The sequence below is a fragment of the Echinops telfairi genome, unplaced genomic scaffold (assembly GCF_000313985.2).
Source record: "Echinops telfairi isolate 266 unplaced genomic scaffold, ASM31398v2 ScPeMD7_7416;HRSCAF=8454, whole genome shotgun sequence".
Taxonomy (NCBI): Eukaryota; Metazoa; Chordata; class Mammalia; order Afrosoricida; family Tenrecidae; genus Echinops; species Echinops telfairi.
In genome coordinates this window covers 4,217,762-4,222,969 of record NW_022111316.1, presented here as the reverse complement: position 1 = coordinate 4,222,969, position 5,208 = coordinate 4,217,762, and positions in this window count along the sequence as shown.

The window sequence follows — 5,208 nt, the reverse complement described above, 5'->3', positions numbered from 1 at the left end:
CAGCCCTCGCACGCAACAGAAGCAATTGAGCATACCACGGTTCAGGCAAACGTGCATCTTCGAAGTCACTCAGTAAATTTGCAGGCTAGTAGGATTCATATACGTGAAGCTACTGTGTGCAAACGCACACACAGAGATAGAAAATAGATAGATAGTTTGCTTCTCCAATGTCCCAAGAACTCAGAAACAGATAAAAAAAAAAAAAAAAGATTTCTGTCCTCTGGGAAACTGAAAAGCCTAATTAGAAGCTTAGGGCCTGATTAGAGAATGCCCATCAGTGCCGAATTCCCTTGCCCCCGTCTTCTCATTGCTTTTCTGAAGCAGGGGGTCCAACTCAGGATAGGGCAGATGTGTAAGTGCCTATTAATTGGTGCTCCTGAGGGTTATGGGTCTCACAAGATCCAGGAACTGAAGATGTCTAAACCCTGCGTAGAGACTACATCTTATGAGCACTATGCCAAGCCTTCTGGATTAGGGAGAGGGACCTCTGGGTCCTACCAAAGGTAATTGTGGCCATCCTTGTGCAGAGAAAAGTGAATATGGCCCAAATTTGAAATGGATTAGGTAATTCAGACCTTGGTTTCCCCTCATCTAAAATGATTTTAGAGAGTAGGGTCAAAACCAAGTGGGGTATACTAAGGAGCACAATGTGTTTGGTGTTCATCGCTCAACATCTTTGGGTGTCAGTTTTCTCAGCTACAAAATGGGAGAGATAATTTCTCTCATATCTTCTTCAGGTGGTTGTTCACAATCAGAAAAGACAAGGTAGGTGATGTTTATTATTGTGTGTTGATGTCAAGGTGATTTCAACTCCTGGTGACCCCTTTGTATGTAGAGTATAACTTTTCTGTAGGGTTTCAAGGTGATCTAAATAGATCACCAGGGCTGTCTTCTTAGTTGGCTCTTTCTAGGGTGATTTGAACCTACAACCTTTCTGCTGGTGTGTTTAGCAGTTTGCACTATCTAGGTGATACCACGTGGAGAAGTAAGGAGGCTATTAAAACATAAATTGAACTCATAGCATCAAATCTGGCTGCTTTATGCAATGATTCAGTATGATGGTACAGTGCTCACACAGAGAGCTGGAAGTTACAGATAGGCTCTAAATCAGAATGGGCTTCTTTCTGGGAAGATGATTTCCCCATCACTAGAAAAGGTCATGCCTCATAAATAAGGTTGACCAGAAAGAATCACTGTTAGGTCAAAGATCAATGTCAGTGGTGTTTAGAGGTGACTTCTGTCCTAGGTGGGAGGTATACCTCAAGACCTAGTAGCTCAGAATCCATGATGCTACTCTCTGTGCTTGCTTGAGCCACTCTCAAGACATAGAGAATTGAAGTCTCTCCTTAAGGGACTGTTCAACTGGGTGATAATGTGGGAGGAAAGTTCTATGGAGATTAGGGGTAAAAGAACCCAAGTCAGAGATCAAGGGCATGAGGCCCAGGTTCACGATTTATAAGACTCTGCCTAAGTGTCTCCATCACCACAGATCTCTTTCCCATCCCTATCTCCCTTTAAAAGAGCTCAGAGCTCAGGTTATCTATTCGTAACACTTTCCAAGAAACAGGGAACTTCAGTGGTTCTGCACATCAGAAAAGGTATGGCAACATTTCAAAAGGAGGAATAGCTTGGGGGTGGGCAGGGAGGAGATCTTCTTAGATTGCAGGAGACCTGAGCTATAGTCATCTCCACCTCTCCCGTTATCTGTTTGAAGTGCGACAAGACACTCCTCATTACGGAATTTCTCTTTCCTATCGTGAGTTGCAAGTAATGTTACTTCATTAGCTGGAGGCAGGAGGGGGGAACCATGCATGGTTTTTAGAGATGCTTTTATGCTTCAAGAATCTACTAAATAACCACTGTGGCGTATATGGTTCAGAATGAACAGGCATTGGTTAAGAAGTGTAAGAGATTTGAGTTCAACCTTCGGGCAGCCTTTATATGGCATTCTCTGTTTGCTCTAAGATCACAAAGTGATCTTATGTCCCCTCATGTCCCCTCTTCATACGGGCATTTGTATCAATGCAGTCACCACGATGAAGGGTTGAGTCACTGGTGGAAATGGCTCTGGGTTCAAATTTTGTCTATGTGACTCCTGGACAAGCCAGTTGACCTCTCTTAGTCCCACTCACCTCACCTAAAATTCGGTGGTGTGAGAATCAAATGAAGCAATTGATGGAAAATAGTCTAATGTGAGAGATGATATGAAGGTAATTTGCCATTGTTAGGGTGGGGGACTTTGGGGGGTAGACTTTGCATCACAGACAACAGAACCATTCCTATTGCACACAAAATAAACCATGCATCTTATCCTCAATATAATTCTGTGAGTTACAGATGATTACACAAATCCTGTAGGTGGAAAAGTGGAAGCTGGGAGCATGTAAGTGGCTGGCTGGGATGTGCCCCTATTGTGATAGAACTTCCAACCATTCTGGTTCCTTATACCACACTGGTTTTGCCTTTCTGTTCTTTTTAAGAACACTGGTCAGAGTATATTCTATTATGTCCTTATGGGTTTTAATTCAACTGATAAACAATAACTAACTCGAGTTTTTTCTTTTTCCAAACATAGTTGTGAGGGAAAGAGAGGACCTTTGAGTATAAGTTCTATTTCTAGTTTGAATCATTAAAAAAGATCTGAACCGAGAGCTCATAGGAGGAGCTGCTATGCTTTCTCAACATTTGGTTGTTAAGGACTAAGACCACTTGAAACTTGGAATGGTAACCAGCCCAAGTAGCTTGTATCTCATGTCTTCATTTCCTTTTCCTCTTCAAACTAATACAAGCAGATGGTTCCAGTATGAGTATGGTGGCAGTGGGGAGAATTGCAGCCATCTGCAGCTCTTTAGTTCGATCTATTCACCACCACTCACATATATACAATACCCAGCACACTGCCTTTCAAACGAATGAACACACAAACACACACAAAACAAAACAAACACAACTCATTGCTATTGAGTCAATTCTGACTCAGTGACCCAATGGGACAAAGTAGAAGTGCCTGCGCTCTGAGTTTCCCAGGCTATGAATCTTTATTTATTTTAATAAACCATTTTACTGGGGGCTCCTACAGCTCTTATAACAATCCATATATCAAATGTATCAAGAGATTTGTACATATGTTGCCATCATCATTCTCAAACCATTTTCTTTCTACTTGAGCCCTTGGTAGCTGCTCTTCTTCCCCCCACCCTCCCACCCTCGTTAAACCTTGATAATTTATCAATTATTTTTATTTTCATATTTTACCCTGTCCACTGTCGCCCTTCACCCACATTTCTGTTTTCGTCCCCTTGGGAGGGGTGCTGTATGTCAATCATTCTTTCTCCCCCAGCCTTCCCCCTACCCTTATGGTATCGCTACTATCATTATTCGTCCTGAGGGGTTTATCTGTCCTGGATTCTGTGCATTGAGAGCTCTTATCTCTACCAGTGTATATGCTCTGGTCTAACCGGATTTGTAAGGTAGAACTGGGGTCATGGTAGTGGAGGGGAGGAAGCATTAAAGGACTAGAGGAATGTTGTATTTTGTCAGTGCTATACTACAAGGAAGGGCTGGCTCGTCCCTTCCTTGTGACCCTTCTGTGAGGGGATATCCCATTATCTAAGGTGGGCTTTGGGTCTCCATACTAACCCCCCTCATTCACATCAAAATAGTTGCTTGTTTTGAGTCTTCTGATGCCTGATACCTGATCCTGTTGACACCTTGTGGTCACATGGGTCAGTGTGCTTCTTCCATGTGGGCTTTGTTGCTTCCTTGCTAGATTCAAACCTTTAAGACCCCAGATGCTGTATCTTGTAATATCCAGGCTGTGAATCTTTACAGGCACAGAAAGCCTGGTCTTTATCCCAGGACGCGGCTGAGGTTATGATTAGCACTTCAATATGCAATCCAGAATGCTACCAGGGCTTCTTTAGCACAGTGCCTGGCACAGAGTAAATAGACACATCCTTTATAAATTTTCATTAAAGGCTTGTTGATGACAGCATTGGCTACATGGTTTCAGGCGCATCACACAACCTTTATACTTCAGTGCTTTAAAAAAATAACATTAAAATTGATTTAGAGAATTCAAGTGGATTAATTTTGCTGAGCTATGAAATACTGTTCAGATTCATGGCTATATATTTTCCAGAGTCTGCAATATTATAAAGCTGGACTCTGGGCACTTATAGTTGCAACAACAATCCATTTCAAGTTCAAATTCTACTCTTAGAAACTTCTTCCCATTTGTTGTTTAGTTTAATCCACGGTGGTCTCCTGGCTTCCAGCCGGTGTTTCCTCAGCTCCAAATGACAGGTGGAGTCTACTAAATGCTGAATCCTGTTGGGGGTTCTCCCTTCTTGAATTCCTCTTAGTCACCTAAGGTTTAATAGAGGCCTTGGGGAGCATTAATACCTCTCCAATAGCAGATAATCTCAATATCCCTTTCCTTTAGTTTTGGAATGCATGAACATTACAGATTCTAGGTGTGTCTATCATTGAGTGATAGAAAAATGAGCCTTTGGTCCTTGAACAGACAGTGACTCATGTGGGGGACATATAACTTAATATTACAAAGGTCCACCGGGGGAGGAAGTAAAATGTTTCTGTGCCTGACGAAGAATCCAATGACCGAAATGTGAAATGTTGTTCAATACTGCAGAGCATGGCAGGTTCATGACAGCGGTGAGGATTTGTTTTCCTCTGTGCATCCGTAAAAGCAACTAATTCCACTATTTTGTGGGCTTCAAAACCAGGGCTGAGATTTCAGTGTCCGATTCACAGTTTCCCATCAATTTAGTTTATCTGAATTGCCTGGGACCAAACGATTCCCTCCAAGGCCTCACTGCTCCCTGGTTCTTCTCATTGCCTGGAGAATGTGTTTGTTTTCCCTAATCATAACCACTAGGAAATTGATTGACTCTTCTATCTAGCATTGTAAATAATTTTAAATCATTCCAGGAAGTTTAGCCAATGCACTATAAGGAATGGTGGAGCTAGTCTTAGAAAGAAAATTCAATTTTCCAGTCTCTCTGAAGATCAGCAACCATTGGGCAACTTTGATTTTCCTTCTTACCTTTGCAAAATGGACATATTGATGCTTGGAAAACCACATTGAAGTGTGTTATGAGTTAGGAGTTCTCCTTCCGCCCCTCCTCTGACTCCACCATGATGCTCCCTCTTTTAACATGAAGGTCTAAATCTTTTTTTTTTTTTTTT